This window comes from Mustela nivalis, assembly GCF_964662115.1.
Source record: "Mustela nivalis genome assembly, contig: HAP1_SCAFFOLD_2664, whole genome shotgun sequence".
Lineage (NCBI taxonomy): Eukaryota > Metazoa > Chordata > Mammalia > Carnivora > Mustelidae > Mustela > Mustela nivalis.
Window position 1 is genome coordinate 19214 of NW_028134001.1, and position 27060 is coordinate 46273.

Sequence of the window (27060 nt, forward strand, 5' to 3'; positions counted from 1 at the left end):
GGTTCAAGGAGGCCAAAGCCACAGGGCCCCGCCATCTGTCAAAGTCTTAGCATTGCTGCTGGAAGGCCTTCCCCTAAAGCATGCTTGGCCAATTGCCTGCCAAGAGTTCCATGAGGCTGAAAAGGATGTCTGGTCTTTCCTTGCTAAGACATGCCTCTCATGGGCCCTGGTACTCAACAAGGGAAAAAAAAAAACAAAAAACCAACAACGACTGACTACCTTCCCCTTCCACAACACCCTTCCACTTCAGGGTCGTGACTATGGCAGAGTTCACACTGTGCGCATTTTGCCCTGATAAACGCCAACCCTCCAATAAAGCACAGAGCAGAGTGTCAGGCTTGAGCACCCCAGCGACCTGGCTGGCTGCTGTGGCTCCCTGGGCATCCCTCCCTCGCTCCCTCCCTGGCTCTAATCCTTTCCAATAAGCATCTGCCTGGGCCCTGGGACTCTGGCTGTCCCCAGGTGCCCCGGGCCCTGGGTACAGGCCATGAAAGGCAGTTGAGGGGCTACAGACTCCAGCCGGCCGGCCCTGTGCTCCCCTCAACCCAACCACCGTGGTAACCAACGTGGGCCCAGGTGCCAGATCCAACTGCAGCCCCCGCCTTCCTGCTCAAACACAAGGTCGCTTCCGAAGCAAGGCACATCGGCCCCAAATAACCTGCCCCTTTGCCCCCACCCCACCGGCCTGAATATCCCCTGGGGACAGAAACCCCAGAAGACAACACAACCTCCATTCCAGTCAGCACATTTCACTCATCCTCACGTCTTGCACAGGCTGTCTGATGGGTCCAGAAAAATCCGCCTACGGTATGGCCCACGTGCTGCTGTGATGTTAGGAACCCTTCACCTCCCCAGAGTTTGAAAGGTCACCTGACCCATTTTGGAGGGCTGTCCCAGCGACCACGCCCACTTCTCCTGCCAGCCTGGGACTCTGCCTGCAGAAAAAGAACAAGAAAGAACAAGAGTTGGTGATAATGTGAAGAAATAGGAACCTTGTGTTCTGATGGTGGGGATGAAAACTGGTGCAGCCATTATGGAAAACAATGTGGGGGTTCCTCAAAAATTTAAAAATAGAACTGTCATGGGACGCCTGGGTGGCTCAGTTGGTTAAGCAGCTGCCTTCGGCTCAGGTCATGATCCCAGCGTCCTGGGATCGAGTCCCACATTGGGCTCCTTGCCCTCCGCAGGAGCCTGCTTCTCCCTCTGACTCTGCCTTCCACTCTGTCTGCCTATGCTCGCTCTCGCTCACTCTCTCTCTGACAAATAAATAAATTTAAAAAAAAAAAATAGAACTGTCATATGTTCCAGTAATTCCATTACTGGGTATTTACTCAAACAAAATGAAAACATTTGAAAAGATACGTTTATATTGCAGCACTATTTACAGTAGGCAAGATATGGAAGAGCCCGGCAATAGATGAGTGGATAAAATGACGTGGTGTATATATAGATATATATATAGAGAGAGATATAGAGATTATATAGATAGCTAATAGACTAGTACTTGGCCAGAGAAAAGAATGAAATCTTAACATTTGCAACAACACGGATAAATCTAGAGGGTATAATACTAAATGAAATAGGTCAAAGAAAGACAAATATCCTATGATTTCAACCATATGTGAAATTTAAGAAACAAAACAAAGCATAAAAGAGACCCCAAAAAAGAGACTCACAAATATAGAGAACAAACTGGTGATTACCAGAGGGAAGGTGCGTGGAAAGAGGGCATGAGACAATGAGGGTGTGTCATTTAAAAGGAAAAACAAAACTCTATCTGAAGTCAATATTATTGTCTATGTAGAAAATCTCAAGTATCTTATAAAAAAATTCTATTGGAAGTAATGAGGAAATACCAAAACATCATAGGATACAAGGTCAATGTAAAAAAGTCAACTATTTTCCTATATCTGAATAAAGAATTGAATTCCAAATTTTCAAATGAAAAAAATACTCTTTACAATACACCCCTAAAAAGGGTACTCAAGTATAAAATCTAACACAATACATATACACAGGAAGACAAAACTGATGGAAGAAATCAAAGATCTAAATAAATGGAGAGAGAGTTCGTATTCATCAGTAGCAAGACTCAATATGGCTAAGAGGTCAATTCTTTCCAACTTAATCGATAAATTCAATAAAATCCAAATAAAACCTCACAGTTATTTTGCAGATAATGACAAGAAGATTCTGAAGTTTACACAGAAAGGCAAATATCTAGAAGAGCCAACACACTGGACACCTGGGTGGCTCAGGTCATGATCCCAGAGTCCTGGGATCAAGTCCTGAGTCAAGCTCCTTGCTCAGAGGGGAGCCTGCTTCTCCCTCTGCCCTCTCTGCCTGTGACATCCCCTGTTTGTTCTCTCTCTCTGACAAATAAATAACATCTTTAAAAAAAGTTTAAAAAAAAAATTGAATAGCCAACACAATGTGGAAGAAAAATGAGAATTCACCTCACCTGGTCTTGAGACTTACTATAAAGCTACTAGCCACCAAGACAGTGTGTTAGTGCTGAGAGAGACACACAGATCAACAGAACAGATTACAAGGACCAGGAATAGATCTACCAAAATAAAGTCAAACATTTTTTGACAAAGGCACAAAAGGAATAAAAGGAGAAAAGATAGTCTTTCAACAAATGGTGCTCGAACAACCGAACACTCATGCAAAAGAAATGAAACTAGACACAGACCTTACACAAGTATTAACTAAAAATGAATCAGAGATATAAATATAAAAATACAGGAGAAAAATCTCTAGGACACTGGTTTGGGGGATGGGTTTTTAGATTCAACAGCAAAAGCATATTCCACAGGGAAAAGCATGTGTTGGATATTATTAAAAATAAAGTCTTCTGCTCTGTGAAAGACATTTTTAAGAAAATGAAGGGATAAGGCACAGACAGGGAGAAAATATTTGGAACACAGGTATCTAATAAAGGCTTTGTGTCCAACATCACAAAAGAGCTCTTAATGATTCAATAATAAGAAAAGAAATGACCAAATGACAAATATGCAAAAGATTTGAACAAACTTTTCACCAAAGATATAAGGATAGCAAATAAATACACAAACAGATAGATGCTCCACATCACCTCAGTGGGAATATGCAGACAACATGACACAGGTATTGGAATGGTTACATCAAAAATAATGACAGTGCCAATTTCAGGTCCAGAATCAGAACAACAAGATTCTCATTCATAGTTGGTAGGAACAAAAACTGATACAGCAACTTTGTAGAAATAGTTTGGCAATTTCTTGCGAAGCTAAACATACATACATACATACATACATACATACATAACAAACACAGCAATTTCACATCCTATGTTTTTGAAAACTTGTGTTTTAAAACCTACATGTGAATATTTCTAACACCTTAATCCAAATGGTCCCAAACTGGGAGAATCAAGCATCCATGGGTTAACCAATCTGAAATCATGTATGCAACTCTGAAATCATGTATGTGTATTCTGGAATTGAACTATCAAATAAATGAAATCCTGATGTTAGCTGGATTCTCACTGTTAGTGCAGGAGATTACAGACAAGCAAGGAGAGAAGGTTAGAATGTTGCATCTGGTAATGCTTACAAGAGGAGACAACAGTGTGAATACTTAGCTTACTATAGATAAAGATGGTGACATACTAAAATATTTTTAGACACGTGTATATACATGAGTGAGTATACACAAACACCCTGTTCAGTTAGCTGAGTGGGTCTTTGAACAATGACTTAACAGTCACAACAGACACATCTAGTCCCCCAATCTTGGTTTCTCATACTATGCTCCAATGAATAGAACCAGAACTACTTAGGGGGCAAAAATGGCTAATTCTAGGGCAGGAAAGACAGAAGATGCACCTGGAAAATCTACTGCCACAGAGTAAGGTAGAAATATTCAAACAATAACCGGGTATGTCAATAGACACAGGAAGCGACAGAAGGTGCTTTTTAAAAAATTAATTTACTTGTTTTTGAGAAAGTAGCAAAAGGAGAGAAAGCATAAGCAGCAGGGAGGAGCACAGGGAGAGAGAGAGAATTTCTATTTATTTATTTATTTACTTACTTACTTACTTATTTCACAGGCAGAGATCACAAGTAGGCAGAGAGGCAGGCAGAGAGAGAGGGGGAAGCAGGCTCCCTGCTGAGCTGAGAGGCCGATGTGGGGCTCGATCCCATGACCCCGGGACCACGACCTGAGCCGAAGGCAGAGGTTTTCACCCACTGAGCCACCCAGGCACCCTGAGAGAGAGAATTTCAAGCAGGCCCCACACTCAGCAAAGAGCCCAACCTGGGGATGGATCCCAGGACCCTGAGATCATGACCTGAGCTAAAATCAAGAGTCAGACACTCAACCAACTGAGCCACCCAGGTGCCACTAGAAGATGCTTTTACTAACCAACCTGGAACAACTTGAGCAACAAAAGGAACAAGGTATCATTGTACTATAACCAAAATATAAAATAACTAGCCACGAATTCGTGCTGATATAAATGGATTAGTAAATAGGAGAGAACAGAAAAATCTCCTATGCAGAATTCCTGATAATTTATGTACATAATCATGTAGCTACTCCAACAGGAAGGAGGTATAGTGTAAGTGGTATAGTGTAATTGCCCACTTCCTTCCAAGGAGTACAGTATGAGGACAGAGAAAACAAAGTAATAAGTCATGTCCAGAGCACTAACCCTTGATATGATAAGACCAAAGGACATTTTATCTCTGTGGTCTTCCTCCAAGAAACCCATAACCTCAGTCTAATCATGAAAACAACAGCAGACAATTCCCAGTTGAGGGACATTCTACAAAACACCTAACTGTACTCCTCAAAACTGCCCAGGTTATCAAAAACCAGGGAAGTCTGAGAAATTGTCACAGCCAAGGGGAGCCTAAAGAAATGACTAAGTGAAAGGTGGCATTCTGAAACAGAATACCTGCATGGGGGAGAAAACACCAGGGTCAACTATCAAAAGACAAATCACATCCTATAAAATAAGAGTTTGCAACCCATAAAATGGACAAGCACTGGTATCCCTAATCTATAAAGAGCTAGACACTGAAGAAGAAGAAAAACAAAAAAAGCCACAAACCTAAGAGCAAAATGGGCAAAAGATATGAACAGAGGGTTCACAGAAACGTAAATACACCTTTCAGATACATGAAAAAATACTTAATCTCACTCATAAATAAGAAGCTTGCAGAGATAAACTTCATAAAATACCACGTTTCTCTTTCCACTGCCAAAATTCCAGAAGTTGAAGCACATGTTCTATGGGTGAAGCTGTGGACAAACAAGCATGGATGTGGTGTTGATGGGAGTGACACAAAATGATACCAAAATCCTGAATGATCGAGTTATCAATTCTATGCACCCGTTGACCTGGCAGCACACTTCTAGGAATTTATCAGATAGAAAAAACCTATATGTACAAGGTCATTCACTAGAACATGGTTTGTAATAGCAAAAGGTTTGAAATAGTGCATAACTAATAATAAACAGTTAACTAACTATGGAACGTCCATGCTTGAATTACTGTGCAGTTATAACAAAGAAACAATCCATGTTTGTTTAGATACAGATGTCTTGGATGGGCTTTTAAGAAGTGACAAAAAATCAAAGAAAGAACAGAAAATCATGTATAGACTTGTTACTCAAAGTGTGGCTCCCTGAGCAGCAGAGTCAGCTTCACCTGGGAGCTTTTTAGAAATGCAAAACCCAGGGTCCCCACCAGATCTACTAAATCAGCATCTGCATTTTAACAGGATGCCAGTGGTATACAGCTGCATCTAAGTTCTGAAAGCCCTAAAGATGATGGATTCCCTTCTAAATAACAGTAGGGGGCATACAAGAGTATCCTTTACCTGAAAAAAGCAGCACTGCTAGGACAAACAATACAGACAGACATATCTACAGCAAGAGGACCATAACTCCAGTTTGTCTGGTACTGTCCCAATATAGACAGCTGTACCATCATAACTTTATGGAACCTCTTTCATTCTCAGTGGAAGTGTCTCAGTTGAGATGAAAAATGTCACCCTTCCTTGAGGGAACATCACTTAACCTTTAACCATGTTATTACTAATTCAGAAGTATTTCATTAAAAAGAGAGAGAGAGAAGACCAGTCAGGGAAAAACACAGACTGAAGAAAAGCAGTGAGCCAAGGATGGTTGGGCAACAAACCCAAGGAGAGGCAACGTCTGGGGCAAAAGGGAAAGACAACTTTGTGAGGAACAGTAAGGAGATGTATCAGAGTTAAGAAAGGAAAGCTAGCAGGCAAGTGTCAGAGACAACAGAGACTGAGGGTTATGCTGCAGGATGGTCAAGTAAGACTAAAGCCAGAAACTGGATTTGACTACAATTTGGTAGCCTTTTCCAGAGCTCAGGTGAATGTCGAAGAAGCAAGAATGCATTCATGAAGTTGAAATATGAATGAGAAATGCAGAAACCAAAGCCAGAACAGTCGGCTATTCAAGCTAGAGATGTGAACAAACTGACACAAACCCTTAGGGAGAGTCATCTGGAGGACATGTGGTCCCTCCATTCCACCAGATCTTCAAAGTCCTATTCATGGATCAAGCAGGACCATGAGAGGGCTGTCCACTCAGACCTCATTGTTCGGTCCCCCGAAAAGCATCCATACACTTCTAGTACAATGCTGTGTCTATCAGAAATGATTATAGGCAATTTCAGTGTTGTTATTAGAAAAATCAAAGGAAGTTTTACAACTTGCACAACTCTGTGAAATTAAGAGTCCTGCTTCTCATTCTACCAACTGTTCTTTGAATTTGCTTGATATACTTGATACACTTCCCTTCAAGTAATTCTTGCCTATTTCTATCTTTTCGGGTTTTTTTTAAGATTTTATTTATTCATTTGACAGACAGAAATCACAAGTAGGCAGAGAGGCAGGCACAGAGAGAGAGGGAAGCAGGCTCCCTTGCTGAGCAGAGAGCTCAATGTGGAGCTCGATCCCAGGACCCTGGGATCATGACCTGAGCCAAAGGCAGGGGCTTTCACCCACTGAGCCCCCCAGGAGCCCTCTATTTTTTTGTTTTAAAAATATGATTCCTTTCAAATTTTAGAATACTCATTTTGAAACAAAGTGGAAATAAACAAACAAAAAGATCACCTGAGATGTGTTCATTTTCTGCTCTTAGTGGAGGAGGGACAGCTGAGGAAGAAGGAAGGAAGAAGGAAGTTAGAAGAGACTTGGCCTGCCTTGCAGTTCCTGGATTTACCTGCCTACACAGCTCCACATACAAGATACTTACGTGTCCATGTGTGGCTCAGATAGATGTTGAGCTTAGACATGATACTTTTCACTGAGTGAATGTAAACATTTGTTTCTTATTGATTTATTACCAATTTAGGTTCTGTGACAGAGAAAAATTAAAAACATGAGAAGATGAGTTTAACATTTACCAGTAGCCTAAAGGAGGAAACACTATGGCTTTTTCAGAACTGATGTGGGAAAAATTAAAAATTAAAAATCTCAAGCCACGCTGTTCATCTGTTTTCCTGTGAACACTATTAATCCCCGGAAGTCAGAAAATCCAAGCAACCTCTGGAAAAAAGAGATGCGGTGTTTAAGGCAAGATAAAAAATAAATGTTTAATGTTTGTTTCTTACAACTTTCAAAAGGTCTTAATAAGAAACTATCTTTGCCTTTATTAACAGTTACAAAATGAGCCGTGGCCTGGGAATTCGCAGACCTGACTTAACCATGGTTCTGCCACCAACAAACTGCATGATCTTGGTCAGTCACCTTCTCAGACTCAAGTTTTTTTTTTTCATTTTTCAAATAAGGCCAAAGCAGATAACCTCGTGCCTGCACTACCATCCTGTACGTCTATAAGGCCAGGAGAGCAGGAACCTCTGCATCTTTCTAGACGCCATCAACAATGGCAAATGGGGAATGGAAAATGAGGGGAGGAGTGGGTATTCAGGGAGGGGTGATGACAGAATTTCCTTCGCTATGGCTGGTGAGCCTTTCATCCTGACCATGCCCTCACAAACTCTCCAAAGGGGTGACATTTCCTGTGTAGCCTGCATGCCCACCCTCTCAGCTCCAGCTCACCTCGCTCTTCTTAAATTTGTCCCAGACCTTCCACCATCACACAGCCTTCGATGCTTTCAGGATACTGTCATGCTTATATGTAACAAATAACAAATGAATACATAATAAATAATAACTGGGGACCTAGGCAATGTTAGAGTCAGGAAAGGGCCTTGGTGGCTAGCTAGTACAGCCTCTTCCCTCTTCCATTGCACAAATGAGTTAACTGAGCAATGAAGGCCCTAGAGAATTGTCAAAGCTCCAGCCGCACGTTATTACATACACAACAAATACAACAGCAGCTAACAAAATGTGAGTTTCAGAAAAATCTTGTCGACTATTCATTCAGGGCTCAGGAAATGCTTCTTGAGACCCTTTGACTTGGAGGGCTCAACCAGAGTCAAATGCGCCATGCTTTTAACGTGCTTCCAAAGGAATGTTAGGTCCCATTTCGGTACGTCCTAGGTGTCTAGCATTGCCATCCCTGAGGCCCAAGTTTTCCCCGAGGAAATTCTGTCATGGGGCCCCAGTTCCTCTGGCGTGGTGTCTGGGGGCTCCCGAGTCAGAGCTCAGATGAGGGACAGCCTCTCCTCGCTACACCTCTTGCTTCTGCCAAACACACAGGCTGAGCGGGGCCCATTTTGTGGGGCCGCTGCCAGTGTTGAGCCCAGCATTGGTCATGGTCCTGTGCGTGGAAGAGACAGGGGCGGTTCCGAGGCAACACCCTCGGGTAATCCAGCAGGGGTAGGGTTGCTGCCCCTCGAGTCGATCCCAGGGTGCTTTCCAAGGACATGAGCCCTGAGTTGGCTGTCTCTGGAAAGGAGTGTTCTTTTGAAGAGGAAAAGTCAGTTTCAAGAACCCACCTTTGTGCATGTTCCCGTCTAACTCTGGTGGCCTTTCCAAATATGTCACTTAACTAAGCTAGACAACTTGAGGTCACCCTCAGAAACATGGCCACATTAGCTCGTGGGTGGGCAGTCCCCTTGCTCCTTATTCTGCGGGCATAACACCGGGACCCCATGGGCTCAAGGTTCATTCAGCAACTGGACCATGCGATTGATTCCTCCACGATTGTGGAACTCAACGAGCACCTTGACCAGCTGGATGGGGCTGGGATGAGGAATTCTTTCCCTCAAAGCCAGAGAACACGCACCACTCCACAGAGTTCTCTGGGGACTTATGGGGACAATGAAGGACCTCGCTCTCCACCTGGAGTGGAGGGTGCACTTGGGGTGCCCTTATCTCCTGGACAAGTTTTCTCCCACTCACCGGCGATTCCTACTAACGAGGATCTCCCAGCGGGACCTCCAGTCAAAAGGGTTTCTTGCAATGGTTTCTTCCCTCCCAGTCCCAGTGATCCAAGAAGCCACCCCTATTCAGGTACACTGGAAAACAAAGGCTTTAGCTAAGCATCCAATTGCCCTCATGGGAAAATTCATACAGGGATAACCCCTGACTGTAAGGACCTGGCATCAGCTCCAGAGTGTCCCAGAGAACAAAGGCCACCAAACCATGACAGCAGGCCCATGATATTACCAAGTACCACCTTCCACTTCCAGATATGCCTGAACTAACACCCGAAACCAGCACAACTGGAAACCCAGTGATCCTTAGGCCTGGACCCGACTGCTCTACGCCCATGGCTCCTAACTCTGGAAAGGTTCTGAAGTCCACCACACTGCAGAGGCCCCTACGAAAACGTGGAGGACAGGTGCTTTAGCAACGGCAACAGTTTCACGGAAAGGCGGTAAGAAGAACCAGGAGTGCTGTCATCAGTCGAACTCGGACTGCTGAGGCCAAAGCCTGTCAGCAAACATGTCTGCCCCCAAAGCAGAGATCCTAGTGCCCACCTGTTGGTTCTCATTGGCAACAAATCATACAAGAATTTATCCGGACTCTGACAGGCCTTCCTCATCCTTGTCGCCCATGAAGCAATTGACAGAAAAAGCTCTTCTTCCCAAGCCAGAACCCGCCAACCCGATATGGGCCTGAAATGCTTGCACGTTCCTCCCAACCCAAGGAGCCCTTGAAAGCCTGACTGCGGTTTAAGGAGACTGGGGATTCGATAAGGGCCCCTAGCTGGGACGCAATGGCCATGAAGCTCTAACCTGGGCCCATGGCTTCCCCAAGCTCCAGAGGCTGCCAGACATTTGGCCTGGGCCAAATGCATGGGCGCATCATGAAAACCATCACCGACCCAGCCCACCTTCCCCATTTTAAGCAATGGTGCACGGGTGCTCTGTTCCACTGACGTGGCCACCTGGCATCCATCGTTGCCCCTCTTTGGGAATGGAGGATGTCGTGGGGCATGGGGAAGTCCTTACTGAGTACACAGTCAAGGCCCACCGTGTCACCCCAAACAGGATTTCTCAGTGAAATACGGGAATGAACCCAACGCATAAGGCAGTTCTACAGAACACAAAGGCTTCAGAGGTGGTAACTGCTGCACAAGGTGGAGCCTGTGCCCATCGAAAGACACAATGCTATGCATACATTCCCCATGATCTCAAAGAGAACTCTGGGTTTCTACCAGACACCACTGCTCAAATCCCCACTTCCAAGGATTCCTCTCCTTAAGGACTGGCTCAACTCCTGGCCTGGGGAAGGGTTCTCACCCACTATCAGAGGACTCTTCATGGGGATTCTCCTTCTCTTTCTTCTTCTAACCCCGCTGTGTTGTTTCCCACCCCATGCCCGGTCTCTGCAGGTGGTGCCAGAAACCCTTCACTGCAGTAACTTCCAGATGACAAATGGTCCTTTCCGCTCAGGAAGATCCAGTCACAAGTTCTCCCCTGCACTCAGCGACCTCTTCCTTTTATGACTCTGACAGAAGAGGCCTCCCCCAGCTGGGCCTCCCCCACCTGACCAGCAATGACCCACAGGGAGGGACAGCTCTATGCCCCTATTCAGCAGGAAGAAGCTACAGAAGATGAGACTGTCTTCCTTCAACAACCTTAACCACACAAAGCTCTGCACTGGTCAGGGGCACACGAGGAGGGAGGAGAAGGCTAGCTGAGCACCAAACAGGCACTGGCACGCCACACTGCCCCCCAACCTGAGATACGGGGGACATCCCTCAGGCACTCTGACTGCTCTCAAGCTGAGGAAAGGAAAAAACAGATTCTCCACAGATGGAGATCAAAACCCGGCAAGACCGGAGTCTCCCTCGGTTTTGAAAAGTCCTCGTGATTCTGCAGGAAGAGGCCTGCTTAACGAGAGCCTAGCGACCTGCCAGAGGCCCGGATCTGCCATTTCCTGAAGCCCTGACATCTCCCTCCCCTCCATGACACTGAGGGAGCCTGAGGCCAAAGGAAATGTCCGTAGGACAGCTTCTTTTCAAACCTGCAGTCCCTTGGGAAGGACCTGTGAGAGAAGGAAAGTAACATTCCTCCAGGAAGCTCCGCGCCATCTTTCAATTCATGCCTTCCTAACAGGAAAAACCACCTTCCCTTCACAAAAGCAAAGCCTCCCGTATCCTGGGTGTCCTCTGTCCTCCTGCCACGTTCTTGCAAAACCTCCCTTTTGCCTGACCTCCCCCAATGCTATCCCAGAGAGTCAGCCTCCTGTCACGACCCTAGCAAGCAACCCTTTCTACCCAAGGGTCATATCCCTGTGCTTTAATAAAATCACCTCCTGCCAGCAAAGCCATCTCAAGTGCACCCTCAATGTATGTTCAAGAAAACCTTAACCTATCGACGTATGTATATCGCGCAAGGATGAATGGCCACAAAATTCAACACATGGTTTGTGATCTACCTCTCATGTGTCCTTAATTCTACTAATATTGTCCTTACAAAATGCAAAGGATTTACAAATTAATTACATGGTTAGAAATATTTCTATTTACTTCACATATCGGAGAATGACAGAGCTAGAGAGAGTGCAAAACAGTCAGGGTCGCTCAGCAAGGAAGATGGAGAAGGGTGCTCAATACAGGGCTTGATATCCAGCATTCAGGTATCCTACCTCAGCCAAGGGCAGATGCTTACCCAACTGTGCCAACCGGGGGCTGGCAAATTAATTTCATCTTTTACAAAGAAGCTCTTCTGGAAGACCTGTTGGGATCAGGGCAGGAAAACCTCGACAGTTCAGCATCAAGCAGTGAGGGCTTCCTCCCTGACTATGAGAACATGGGAGCCCAGGGCTTTTCTCCACCACCAAGAACAGCTATGTATCTCTGGGCCTGAGAGGGTGTATGACCACAGCAGATGTGGAAATACTCCCCGATTCGGTAGATTTTAGAACAGAAGGGGGTTCTAACGGTCCCTTCCATAAACACAAAGACTGTCCAGGAATGCCTCCGTGGTTCTTTCAGTTAAGGGACCAACTTTTGGCTTTGGCTCCAGTAATGACGTCAGGGTTATGGGATTGAGCCCGTGTCAGGCTATGGAAGGCATGTGGAGCCTGTTGAAGTGTCTCTCTCATCCTCTGCAACTCCCACTCCGCCCACAAAAAGAAACATAGAGATAGAGAGAAAGAGAGAGAGAACACATGTGCGGAAGTCCACTGTAAAAACAGGGAGAGCTTTTAGTTGAGGTCTCAGAAACCGCACTTGGGAAGACACAATGTCACACAAAACTGAAAGCATGCCCCTCCCTTCCAGCAGAGAGCACAAACTCAAAGAGGCCAAAACCACAGAATCCCGAAATTTAAAGATTTAGCATTGCTGCTGGCAGACCTTCAAATGATACATGCACGGTCAGCTGGCTACTGGGAGTTCCACGATATCTTTGCCAGACCCAAGCAGGAGGATGTGGGCCAGGAAATGGCCCAGAGGTCAATCACCATGTGCAACTAGTGACAGGAGTCTAAATAAAGTTTCTGCTGCTCCCATAAACCAAACAGAAGATCTGCATAAACCCTATTTCAACTGCATTTTGCATGACCGTCCTAGGGTTGCTTACTTCTCCTTGAATCTTCATTCACCTTTGACATGCATTCTCATTCCTCTACCCTGTAACTTCAATGACACGGAACTCCCATTGGAGATATGCATATACTCTACCTCCTCAATGTCTTTTCTACACTATGTGAGTGACTCTGTTAGTCTTGCTTTCTTTCTTTCCTCACAACTCTATTTGGCTGAAATGAGCCTCTGGTCTTCCTTTCTAAGACATGCCTCTCATGGACCCTGGAACTCAAAAAAAGAAATAAGAAACCAACAACTAATGACCACACAATATGAATGTAACCTATACCTTGGAGATCGAAGTTGCTTCACTCCTAACCAGAGACTATGCTACTGACCTTAAGGGCAAGCCCTTCAACAACCAGCTTCTAGAGGATTCTGGGATGATTTTGGGTATAGTTCTGATAGGATTTTCCCAATCTGAAAACACTGCCACCCTACAAAGAGGTCCCCAAACCTGATTATCAACTAAACAGATTCAGAGCTTCATGGGACCCATTGTGAGGCACATAAACGCCTGGCGGTGGTGGCAGCGGGTGCCAGTCCACATGGGTGATGGCTTTCAGTTTAACAGATTTGGGACGGTTTCTTAGATGCAAGGAGGCAGCCGCAAGCACACTTGGTTTCTTAACATCTATTCTAAGCCTGGCAGGCATAGTGATGGACTGTTCCATACAGATTTTGAAACCCTGCTGTGCTGGAACTTCTCATGAGGAATCTCTAGAGTGAACTTTCAGTAGTGTGTCCAGGCCAAAGCGAAGCGCAATACTCCCATCAGACTTGACTGCAATACCTGTCAACTTGGGTGGATTCCTCTTCTTGAGGTCCCCCAAATATCCTGAGGTTCCTATACCTGCCAACAGGTAACATTCCCTACTCATCTGGCAAGGCTCCTAAGCATCAAGGTGTGAAGCCGCTATTGACAAGGGGCTCCACAAAGTCACCCTTAATTCCTGAAAATTGTCTGGTCATTATCTGAGTCTATACACATAACTGTCAAATTGGACATTTCACTCAATCCCTTGGTAAAATAACCAATGTTTCTAGCGGTGTCCTGTTACAGGAAAAAGGCGCTTGTGCTGAACTTGTGCTAATAATCCTAAGTACCTTGGAAGAAAGAATTCTCCCTGAGAATTTCTGAATGATGGAGGGTTCAGGAAGGGAGAGAAGTTAAATTTTCCCATTTGTTCACACAGAAATACTTCATCACATTTCTGTAGATCATGGGTATTTTCAGATAAAGTTTCTCTAAATCTGGAAGAAGAAATACTAAAGAACCAGCAACATTTCAAACAAGAGTCACAAAGGTAGGCTCATGTTCCTCAACTCACTCAGTTCCCCTTTACTAATTCTTGATTGGCTTGAATGCAGCTTTTCCATGAGTTCTGCAAACCTGTAACCAGTTGAGTTTGAGAATTTTCACGATCAGACACTAAGACCCCACAAGACACATCACCGTGTATAGTCACAGGCATTTAATGGAAAAGTAGGGATAAAAGGCCTGTGGACACACACTTAATGAGATATATTTTCACCTAACATAGAAGGCAAGACATCAAAATGGAAGCAGAGAGGCCACAAGACCTGCATCCTCGTTGCCAGGGCATGGCGTGTCCATGAGTTTCTGTATCTCCAAGACAAATACGCTCATGTCTTCTGAGCTAAGGTTTCTGCTTCTAGAATTTTCTCCCAAGGAGAAAATCAGAGAGGTTGTAAAGGATTTGCAACAGCGTTTACGGAGGTTTTCTGGATAATGGCGAAGCCCTGCAGCTCACCGCCTTGCCCAAGGCCCACAAACCTGTTCAGTGCCCCCTTTGCATCCACCATGGTCAGGCAGGTCTAGCCCCTTCTCCCCCTGTTGCACAGCACACCCTCTCCTGGTGTCCACCAGGTCGCTCAGCCTCTGTGTTCCATGTCCTCAATGGATCTCTTTGGAAGAAGGTAACCTGCATAGTGGTGGAAAGAGCAAATATACTCCTTCCCACCCTTTCTCCTTCCTTGCACCCAACCAAGGTTTCTGCAGAGACATGCAGATGGGGTTCTTCTTTTGTGGTGCCTCCAAGAATCCCCTTGCACAAAACCTGAGCCTTAGCACATAGCAGGCTATTTTGGTCTCTACCCCACCGCCCACCTCAGCCACGGGGCAGCATTCCACCTGCCAGCCACCTCAGAAAGAACTAGTTAGCTGCTCTCTGTCCAACGCCCAGGTGCTGACCTAGACATTTGAAACTCCTTTCAAATGAGGAGGAGGAGGAGGAGACACACCCATGGCACCCAGGTGCCTGAGTGCACGCCACATCACACCATCTACTTCAGGGTTGTGGTGATGGCAGACTTCCCACTGTGTGCTTTTTGCCCTGAGACATGCCAACCCTCCAATGCAACAGAGAGCACAGAGCCAGGCTTCAGCCCCCCAGTGACCTGGCTGGCTGCCGTGGCTGCATGAGCCTGCCTGCCTCCCTCCCTCCCTGGCTCCAGTCCTTTCCTATGAGCATCTTCCTGGGCCCTGGGACTCTGGCTCTGCTCCAGTGCCCCAAGCCCTGGGTGCAGGCTGTCAACAGGCAGTTGAGGAACCACAGACTCTGGCTGCAGGCCCTGTGCTCCCCTCAACCCAACCACCGTGGTAACCAACGTGGGCCCAGGTGCCAGATCAGACTGCAGCCCCCAGCCTTCCTACTCAAACACAGGGGGCTCTTCGGAAGCATGGCATGTCAGCCCCAAATACCTGCTCCCTAACCCCCTTCCCACCAGCTGAATAACCCCTAGAGACAGATGTACAGAGAAGCCAACATAATCTACACTCCAGGCACTGCATTTCACTCAGCCTCTCATGGTACGCAGGTGGGTCAGAGAAGGATTCAGCATAACAGCACAAATAACGCTTGAGTAGTGAGCAAATGTGTTTCTCCCAGGGCGGCAACATTTCCAGATAGGCCTGGTTGTCAGTCTACCTGTGATCCAGTAAGAGCCCTGCTCTGACACTGATGAGCAAGCCATAGACCAAGAGTACCTCTGCCGGTAAATGGGCCCAAATGTATCCTGGATCCTTTCATTTTGTTTTGATTTTGCTCCAAAGTCCAGGGAGATAGCTCTGGGACATGGATGGGGCTCTCCGTTCAAGAGCACAGGTGGTAAATGAGCCATATGTTCCCCTCAACACCACTCCTGGGACAGGCCAAGTCAAGCTACCACCCGTGTGCTACCTTGTGGCCTCAGCAGGGCCAAAGCACAGTCTGATCCCTGGATGTGGAGAGAACAGGGATGCAGTCTCTGAGCCACACATTCTGAAGCCAGAGCTCTAAGGGAACTATGCATGTGGGCTGGTGGTAGCACAGAAACTGGCAGGCACCACGCTGCCCTGAGAGCCACGCAGGAGCCTGGCAGCCTCAGATTGGGGGTCCAGTGCCTGCTCTGCACTCCAGATTGCCCCTGCTCTGTCCTGACTCAGACCTAAGCTGGAACCCTTGTGGTTCCTCCAAGTTCAGGTGGGATAAAAAGGGCCTATAGTAGTTGGGGTGCTCCTGGGAAGGGAACCCCGAGGCAGATCCCGGGATGAGGCTGGATGGCATATCAGGGGCTCACAGAGATGGGAACCCACAGCAGATTGCTGTGGGAACAGGGAGCCCAGTGTCTGTGGAAGGTGTCCACATCACTGCCTCAACAGCTGTGTCCCTGGCAAATGACTGAATCTGTCTGTGCCCCATGTCTTCTGTAGAACTGGACCTCTCAGCACTTTGTCCCCCAGAATTTGGTTAAGGATAAACCAAGACAATGAAAAATAAGCACCTCACTAGGGCTTGGAACAGAAGCACCATCCAGGAAGACATATCTCCCTAGGATTGCTTGGTAGGAAACCTGTTTTGGAATCCCTGGCTCAGCTGTTCATGTGGTCTTGAACATCAGAGAAAAAGCACCTGGCTTCAGGGAGCCTCCCTCCAACATGGTGACTCAGAGCCACCCAGATCCAGTTACACAGCCTCATGCCTATCTGGTAAATATCGGGCTATGTAGACGCACTACCCTGCAAGCCCTGCCCCAGAAAGCCTTGGGCCCAGCTGTCTTCCTACATCACCAGGACAATGGACCTGGGCCTCTGGCCTTACCTCGCTTCTCAGTGGTGATGATGGTGGCCTCTAGGGGCTCCCCAGCCCTGCCTCATCTTGATCATCAGCCTGAAGATGTATGCTGACTCTGGGTCCAGCTCGGTGGCCATGAATTGTCTCACCATAGCACCCATCTCCACTGTGGTGAACGTGCAGGAGTTGCTGTTGGCCAGGCAGTAGGCAATCTGATACCCTATGGGTGGGACAGGAGGGCCACGCATCAGTCTCATCACCCCGCTCGGACCCCAACTTTCTGCCACCACCACTCTGCCATGTTTCCACCAGTCCTTCATCCTCTGCCAGCATCTGAGAGGAATGACACAGCCGCAGTGGCAGATGGAGCCTCTGAGTGCTGGGCCCCCATGACTCTCCCTTCATCCATCCCACCACCAAGATATGGAAACAGTTTCATCTCTAGTGATTCAATTCTTAAATAAAACACCAGTACTCACCGTATCAGCCATTTAAAACCTCCCAAAAAACCATGTTTCAGAACCAGATGTCTTTTATGGTAAATTCTACCATTCAGGGAAGGATTCATACCAGTCCTTTGCCCGCTTTTCCAAAAAACAGAAGAGAAAGCTTCTAAAGCCACTTGCTGAGGCCAACATTACCCTGATACAAAAATAAACGAGGACACCCCAAGAAAAGAATCTTATAGTCCAATATCCCTGATAACTATAGATGTAAAAATGTCCAACAAAATACTAAAAACCCATGTTCACCAATATGCTGAGATGATCATATACTATGATCAAGTGGGATCTTGCAGGAATGCAACGATGGTTTACAGGAGCACATCGATCAAAGTGATATAGGACATTAACAAAATAAAGAATAAAAATGATGTGATCATCTTGAGAAGCAGGGAAGCATTTGACAAACTTTAATATCCATTTGCAATCAAAATTCTCAACAGAGCACGTAGACCAGGAACATACCTCAACACCAAAAAGGCCATATATGGGCCACCTGGGTGGCTCAGTGAGTTAAAGCCTCTGCCTTAAGCTCAGGTCATTATCCCAGGGTCCTGGGATCAAGCCCTACATCGGGCTCTCTGCCCCTCTCTGCCTCTCTGCCTACTAGTGATCTCTCTCTCTCTCAAATAAATAAAATCTTTTTTTTAAAAGACCTTATGCAACAACCACACAGATTACGTCACATCCCATACTGAAAAGTTTTAGCTGTTTCTATTTCCTCTAAGATCGCCAAAGTTAGGAACACTGTCACTTTTTCCTTGCCACTTTTACTGAACACAATATTAAAAATCCAAGGCAGAACAATTATGCAAGAAGATAATCAGAAGGCATCAAAACTGGAAATAAAAAAGTAAAATGGTCACTATTTGCAGATGATACAGAATATAAGGAAAACCTCAAAGAAGCCAATGAAAGCTTGTTCAAACTATGACTAAATTCAGTAAAGGGACAGGATACAATATTACTACCCCAAAACCTACTGCATTTCTATACACTAATAATGAATCATCAGAAAATAAATTAGGAAGATCATACCACCTTAAGTTGCATCAAAAAGAATAAAATACCCAGGAATACACTTCACCAAGAGGTAAAATCTTGTATAATTGAAAACTACAAGACAGTAAGGAAAGAAACTGAAGGCAACACACATAAACCGAAAGATATCACATATTCATGGGTGAAAAGAATTAATAGTGGTAAAATGTCCATACTTCCCTAAACCATCTACTTTGTCATTACTATCAAAATTCCAAGGACATTTTTCACAGAAAGAGAACAGAAGGATCTAAAAATTTGTATGATGCCACAAAAGACTCTGAATACCAGAGCAATCTAGAGAAAGAAGAACCACACTAAAGGCACTGCGCTTGCACTTTTCAGACTAATGACAAAGCTTGAGAATCAAAACAATCTAACATTGTCATAAAAACAGACACACACATCACCAGAAGACAGGAGAGAGCCCAGAAGTGAAACACACATCTATGGTCCGGGACCTTTATGACAAAGGAGCCAAGAATAAACAAGGGGGAAAAAACAGTCTCTGTCATCAATGGTGCTGGGAACACTGGAGAGCCACATGCAAAAGAACAAAACTGCACCATTTTCGTACACCAGACACAAAATTTAACTCAAAATGTGTCAAATACTTGGATATAAGTCCTGGAACTATAAAACTTGTAGCAGAAAACACAGGATTTGGAAAGGCCCTTGACACAGGTCTTGGTAGTGGTGCTTTTAAGCTGATACCAAAGTAAAAACAAACAAAGAAGCAAAGTGTGGGCCTACATCAAACTATAAAACGTCCAAACAACAAAGGAAACCATCAACAAAATAAAACGGTAACCTAAGGTAAAACATTTGTAAATTATATATCCAGTAAGGGGTTAATGTTTAAAATATAAAGAACTCATGCAACTCAACAGCAAAACAAAACAAAACACACAAAAACACCAAAAACTCCACAAGTAATCTAATGTAACAGCATCAGATCCAAATGGACATTTTCCTGAAGAAGAAATACAGATGGTCTACACGAACACGAAAAGATGCTTAATATCATTAATCATCAGGGAAATGCAAATCAAGCCAGAATGAGGCACCACTTCACACCTGTCAGAAGGGCCATTACCAAAAACACAAGAAATAGCAAGTTTTGGTGAAGATGTGGAGTAGAGGAAAACTCTAGTGCACCATTACTAGGAGTATAAAAGGGTGCAGCCACTATGGAAAACAGTACAGAAGTTCCTCCAAAAAATGAGAAACAGAACAACCAAAGGACCCAGCAATTCCATTTCTGAGTATTTATCTGAAGGAAATGAAAACACTAACTCACAAAGGTATATTCACCCCTGTGTACACTGCAGGAAAAGAACAACAGTGAAAATAAAGAAACAACCTAAATGCCATCAGTGGATGAATGAATAAGGAAACTGTGGTCCGTAAACAGTGGAATTCTACTCAGCCATAAAAAAGGATGAAATCTTTCGATTTACAACATGGTGGCCCTTGAAGGCATGATGCTAAGTAATACAGGCCAGACAGAAAGACAAATACTAGAAATCACATGTAGAACCTTAAACAAAACAAAAACAAAAATATAAGTTCACAGACAGAACAGATGGAGGGTGGCAGAAGTTTGGGGTTGGAGGTGGGAGAAATGGGTGAAGGGGTCAAAAGGAAAAAGAAAACAAGCCAAAATATAGCATCTTTTTTTTTCAGTTAAGTAATCTGTACCCCCAACATGGCTTAAACTCATAACCTGGAGATCAAGAGTCAGACACTCCACCGACCCAGGAAGCCAGGGTCCTGGAATTGTAGCATCTTCCGATACTCAATGTATGGAGAAAGGGGAAACTAATTTAATCTACGGTATTTTGAAGGCTACGTATTTTTTGGTAAATGTAAAAAGTAAAGAACACATTCTTCATGGTCACACACTCAGGACTATATCTAGTTCTAACATTTATCATGACACTGAGCAAGTAACTTACCTTTTTAATTTAATTATTTATTTGAGAGTCAGGGGGGACATAAACAGGGGGAGACATAAGCAGGGGGAGGGACAGAGGGAGAAGATGACTCCCCACTGAGCAGGGAGCCTGACCTGGGGTTCGATCCCAGGAACCTGGGATTATGTTCTGAGCCAAAGGCAGAAGCTTCAATGACTGAACCACCCCAATGCCCCTACTTAACCTCTTTTCTGCCTGTTTGCCCACCTCGGAGTATATTATGAATATTTGCTTTTAGAATCGCTTCTATTTAAATTTAAAAATAGTTTTTAGAATTGAGTGAAATGGAGATCACTTAGAATAGTACCTATGAGAGTAAGCCCTCAAAAAATGTTGTAAAAAATCTTATTCTGGGGGTACCTGGGTGGCACAGTCAGGCAGCTGACTCTTGATTTTGGCTCAAATCAAGAACCCAAGCTCCTGGGAGAGAGCCCTGCACCAGGCTCCACACTCAGCGGGGATGCTGCTGGAGGATACCCTCTCTCCCTCTGACCCTCCCTTCTCTAGCATATGCTTGTGCACTCTCTTTCTCTCTCTACAATAAATACATATGTCTTTAAAAATCTTATCCTGAACATTTGGTGGTTGCGCAATCATTTTCATAATTGGGCAGTATCTCCTAGTTTATAAAGCACTTTTATACACATTCTCGTATTGGAGTCAGGATATGGTCATTGGAGAAGAATTTATTGTGTTTATTTACAGAGGAAAAAAAAAGAAAACCAGACTTAGAGCAGGGGTGTGCTTTGTTCATGGCTGCAGAACTAACAGATGATCTTCTTATTTTCAGCCCAATGGAGTAGAACAAGAAAAAATCCAAACACTGTAACAAGAGCCAATGAAGGGCACTACAACTGATAATGGAATTAACGCAGTAAAATTATCCAACATTTATAAATATTTACCGCCCCGGCATGGAGCAACTAAATATGTAGAGCATATATGAACAAACCTAAGAGAAGCAATCAGCACCAATACCATAGGGAACTTTAATACCTCACACTTCTCTCAATGATCCCCCATCCAGATAGAAGATCACAACGGAAACATCAGCCTCAGACAACCCCTTACTTGGATGGACTTGACAGATACACACAGAACCCTCCATCCAAAAGCAGCAAAAGGAATATACTCCTCTCAAGTGCCCCTAGAACGTTCTCCACCTTAGGTCATATGTAAGGCCACAAGACAAGTCAATAAATTCCAGAAGCCTAGAATTTTCCCAAATGAGGACTGAAATCAAATCAACCATCTTTTCCAACCACAGTGGTATAGAACTAGAAATCAATTACAAGAAGAAAACTGGAAATTCATAAACACAGAGACTAAACAACATGCTACTGAACAACCAATTGGGTTCATGGACAAACCAAAATAGGAACACAGAAATACTTTGAGGTAAATGAAAAAATAATACAATGAAACAAAGTTCACAGAATGCAGTAAAACAGGTTCTAAAATGGGGCACCCGATTAGTCGATTAGTCTAGTCGATTAGTCAGTGGAGCTCTGTGACTCCTGATCTTGTGGTTTTGACTTTCAACCCCACACTGGGCATAGAGCTCACTTTATGTTTTTAAAGATGCCATTTATTTATTTGACACAGAGCTGGGGAGAGAGACAAACAGACAGACTGAGCAAAGTGGAAGGAGCAGCAGGCAGTAGAAGAGAGAGAAAGGGGCTCCCCGTGCTGACAAGGGACCTCATGCAGGGCTCAATTCCAGGACCCTAAATTCATGACTTGAGCCAAAGGCCAACACCTAACAGACCAAGCCACACAGGCAGCCCTTAGAGCCAACTTTAAAAAAAAAAAAAAGTTGTTCTAAGAAGGAAGTTTATAGTGATACAGGCCTAACTCAAGAAACAAGAAACATCTCAAATAAGCAACCTAACTTGATACCTCAAGGAAACAGAAAAGAACAAATAAAGTCCAAAGTTAGTAGAAGGAACACATCAGAACTTAAATAAATGAAATAAAAACTAAAAAAACAAAAGAAAGATATATATTAAAAAAAAAAACACCAACAAGAATAACAGATCAACAAAGAGCTGGTTCTTTGAAAAGAACAAAGCTGACAGAGTCTCAGCCAGATTCAAAGAAAGAGGACTCATCATCAGAAATGAGAGAGATGTTCCCTGAAACCATTGATATGCAAAGGCTATTAAGAATGTACTATGAACAATTACACCCCAACAAGCTGGATAATCCAAAAGAAAAGGACACATTTCCAGAAACATACAACCTACTAAGATTGAATTCTAAAGAAACAGACATCTGACTGTTCAGCTGTCTACTAATGACCAGTAGAGAGATTAAATAAGAAATCAAAAACTTCCAACAAGCAAAAGTCCAGGACCCCATGGTTTCACCTGTGAATTCTACGAATCATCCACAGAAAAAAATGAATACCAATCCTTCTCCAACTCTGCCAGAAAAACAAGAGGAAGAAACGCTCCCCACCTCATTTTATGAGGCCAGCACGGCCCTTATCGAGACCTCCCAAGTATCTGTGATGAACATAAACATAAAAATCCTCACCCAAATATCTGCAAACCAAATTCTACAATACAGGAAGAGGTATGATCCAGTACGATGTATTTCAGGGATGCAATGGTGGTTCAACATCCACAAATCAAACTAATGTGCCGCATTCACAAAACAAAGGATCAACATCATAGGACCATGTCAACAGATGCAGAAAAAGCATTTGATAGCGCCGCTACCAAATCACTGCCACACCGACCTGTGCTTCTGCCGCCTGGCTGGTCCCCACACCCTGTACCACTGCCACCCCACTGTGCCATCCCCCACTGCCACCCTGCTGCACCCCACACACCCACCGCTGTCCCTTCCACCCCCCCCATTCCTGACATGCTACTGCCACCAGCGCTGCCACCCTCCACCCTGCTACTCCACAGCAGTGCCCTTTTTTCCACAACAGCTAACCCTCACCACAGCTGCTCTGCTGCCCTGCCGTTGCAACTGATGCCCAGCTGTGCCACCCCTAGTGCCCTTACCACTCCCTTGTGCACCCCCCAGGACTCTGCCACCCTGCTGCGCCACCCTCCAGTGCTTCTACTGCCCTGATGCCTGTGTTTCCAACAGCACCACCACTGCTACCGTGGTCACCCTGCTCCTGCCCATCTCCACTGCCCCACCCAGCCCCCAAGCCATGCTGTGCCATTGCCATGTGGCTGCTGCACCACTAGTCCCTCCCAACCACATCCAGGCCAATCCCTCCCCGCTTCGCCTCCCTGCTTTGCCTCCCCATCTGCTGCCATCTCAAGTCACTGCCTTCCTCTAATCACTGCTGCCTCACTGCCCTCCCACCGCCATTTCTTCACTGTATACTCTCCCCTTGCTGCCACTGTGCAGAGCCCCTGCCCTGCCCACACAGCTATTAACCTGATGCTCTTGCCCTGCTGGTCCCACCAAACACCCCCGAACTTCTCCCGCCTGTCGGCCCCCCACCCCTGCTCCAGTGCCTCCAGATTCCCTCCCCGTTGACCTGCTGCTGCCGCCCCACACATCCCAGCCTTCTCCCAATGCTGCTACTGCCTGGGTGCCCCTGCCTCGTGACCCTGCCCTCTGCAGCACACCCCTCATACTGTCCACCTTACCACCACTGCTGCAGCTAAGCTGCTGCCCTGTGCCCGATGCCACTGCTGACCTTCACTGTCCAGCCCCATTGACAGGCACTAAGGCCCTACCCTGCCATTCGTGCTCTACCTGTGCAGTTGCTGTGCCGCTGCCTCCCAGATGGTTCTGTCCCCCCTTCTCTGCATGCCACCACCAACCGCCTGCCACCCCACATGCACCTGTGCAGCTGTGCTGTCCCACCCCACCCACCAACATGCTCATTCCTGTCCTGATGCCCCACCACATTGCTGATACCACCTCATCTGCTCTCTCCACACCCCCACTACCAATCCCCTGCCCCTCGCCGTCACTGCCCCCTTACCACTACCCTGCTTCTGATCTGCTGCCACCCTGGGTCCCACTCTTACCCCATGTCCTGCTGCTCCCCTGTGTTCTGCAACTGCTGGTCTTCATAGCCCTGCCCTGTTGACTTGCATGACTGCCCCACCTACCACGCTGCCCCTCTGCTGTTCCTGCCCACCCCTCCCTGCAGCTACCACCTAGATGCTACCCCTGTCCCCCACTCGAGCCTTCCCAATTTCCTAGCCCTGTTGCCGCACTGCTGCCGCCCCATGAGTCCTACTCCACCTTCCCCGCACTGGTACCACCAGGCTGCCCCCACCACGCTGCACCACCGTCCACAGCGCCCCCACTTACAACCACCATTGCCTCTCCACTGCTACCCTGGGTCCACGCTGCTGCTGCTAACAGTGGTCCCGCCCTGTAGACATGCACCAAGCCCAGCAAAGCCAGGCCCTTTGCTTTGCTGCCTGACCCACCACACCATGATGTTGAGACCCCACTCATACCCGGCTAGTCCTGCCCACCCCCAAGGACACTACCGCCTAGCTACTCCCCTCCCCCCACTCTGATGCCTCCTGGCTGCCAAGCATGTGTCTGCCCAGCACATCCACCACCACCACCCCCCGTGTGGCTACCAGCTTGCTGCCCCCAAAAATGTACCCATGCCACCCTGCGGTGCCCCCCCACAGGTCTCCTCACTGCCGGGCAGCCTCTGTCCTGTGCCCCGGCCTCTGCTGCGCTTCGCTTCCCCACCTCGTTGGCATGCACTATGAGCAGGCCCAGCAAGCCAGCCAAGCTGTCTCTGTGCTGCTGCCTCAGGGCTGGTCCCACCCTCCCTATACTGCCCTGCCACCTCTAATCTCCCCACCCCCTCCAGGTGCCACACTGCTGACCCCCTCAGATGGCACACAGCTCCCGACCCACGGGCGCTACCCCTCCCTGCCCCTCTACTGATTGGTTGCGCCCTCCCCTAACTCTGGTGACCCCAGCTCTCTCCCCCACTGATCCCGCCCCCATACGTGAGCGTTTTCACCTCTCTGACACCTCCTGGCACCCTTGCAGCCCTGTTACCCTGCTCACCACCCCAAACACTGGCCTCCCGATGATGCCAGGTTGGTCCCTCCCCTCCACCCACCACCACCGCCTAGCTGCTTCCCTCACCCCTGTCTCCGTGGTCTCCCCACTGCCAGCCACATTACTGTGTTACTAGCACCCTATCCACCACCTCCCCGTGCTTCCACCACATTGCAACCGCCCACATACACCCCTGTCCCCCTTACCTCAGAGGCTGCCGCTCCACTGCGGCCCTGTGCTCCAGACCTCTGCTGCGCTTCACCTCCCCGCCCCCTTGACACGCACGATGGGCCGACCCACCACCCCCTCTTAACTGTTGCTGCCCGGCTGCCTGGGGCTGCTCGCACCCTCACTGCCTCACCCCCTCTGCTCCCGCCTAGATGCCGACCATCCCCCACAGGTGACACGCAGCTCCCACCACTCCCTGTGCCACTACTGTATGTTCCCTTCCCCACCTCTGGTGAGCCCTGCTCCCTCCTCCGAGATCCCGGCCCCGAACCTCAGTATTGCCTCCCAGTTGCAAACCCCTCAGGCTCATGCAGCCCAGCCCACCATGCCCTGACTTTGTCCACCCACTAACGCCCGGCTTGTCCCGCCCCCAAACCCCACTACTGCCCGACAGTTTCCCCCTCCACCCTGCTCCGTTGCCTCCCCGCTGCCAGGCATGTTACCGCTACTTCCACCCTGAATATCCACCCCCCTCCCAGCGCTTCCTCCATATTGCTACAGCCCACATGCACCCTGCCACCCTGCTGTGCGCCTCACCCTGCCCCCCTTACCTTAGCTGCCGCCGACTGGATGCGGCCCTGTGCCCCAGGCCTCTGCGGCGTTTCGTTGCCCTGCCTCCTTGGCGTGCACGATGGTCTGGCCCACCACACCCGCCCCCGCCGTTGCTGCACTGCTGCCTGGTGCTCCTCCCATCCCCTCACCCCTCTGCTGCCTAGATTCTACCCATCCCCCAGAGGTGCCGCATGGCTGCCCCGCTCGGGTGCCACGCAGCTCCCACCCCTCCCTGTACGACTACTGCCTGCCCCCGTCCCCGCCTCTGGTGACCCCTGCTCCCTCCTCCGTGATCCCGTCCCCCTACCTCAGTGTTCTCTCCCGGATGCAAACCCCTCCGGCTCATGCAGCCCAGCCCACCATGCCCTGACGTTGTTGACCGCTAACGCCCGGCTTGTCCCGCCCCCAACCCCCTACTACTGCCTGACGGCTTACCCCTCCCCCCTGCTCCGTTGCCGCCCCACTGCCAGGCGTTACCGCTAGTTCCGCTCTGAATATCCGCCCCCCTCCCCGCGCCTCCTCCACATTGCTACAACAACATGCATCCTGCCACCCTGCTGTGTGCCTCATCCTGCCCTCCTTACCTCAGCTGCCGCCAATACGCTGCGGCCCTGTGCCTCAGGCCTCTGCGGCGTTTCACTGCCCTGCCCCCTTGGAACGCAGGATGGTCCCGCCCACAACGCCGCCCCCCCC

The 27060-nt window shown here is 47.3% G+C and overlaps 1 long non-coding RNA gene across 1 annotated transcript; it reads right to left on the reverse strand.

Annotated features, from left to right (window-relative positions):
• Nucleotides 1–162: 162 nt before the first annotated feature.
• On the reverse strand, nt 163–26588 carry LOC309858503. The gene is made up of 3 exons (XR_014308222.1): nt 26367–26588; nt 17079–17271; nt 163–935 (listed from the first exon to the last, which is right to left on the reverse strand). It is a non-coding gene; the product is annotated as an uncharacterized lncRNA (long non-coding RNA).
• Nucleotides 26589–27060: the final 472 nt, after the last annotated feature.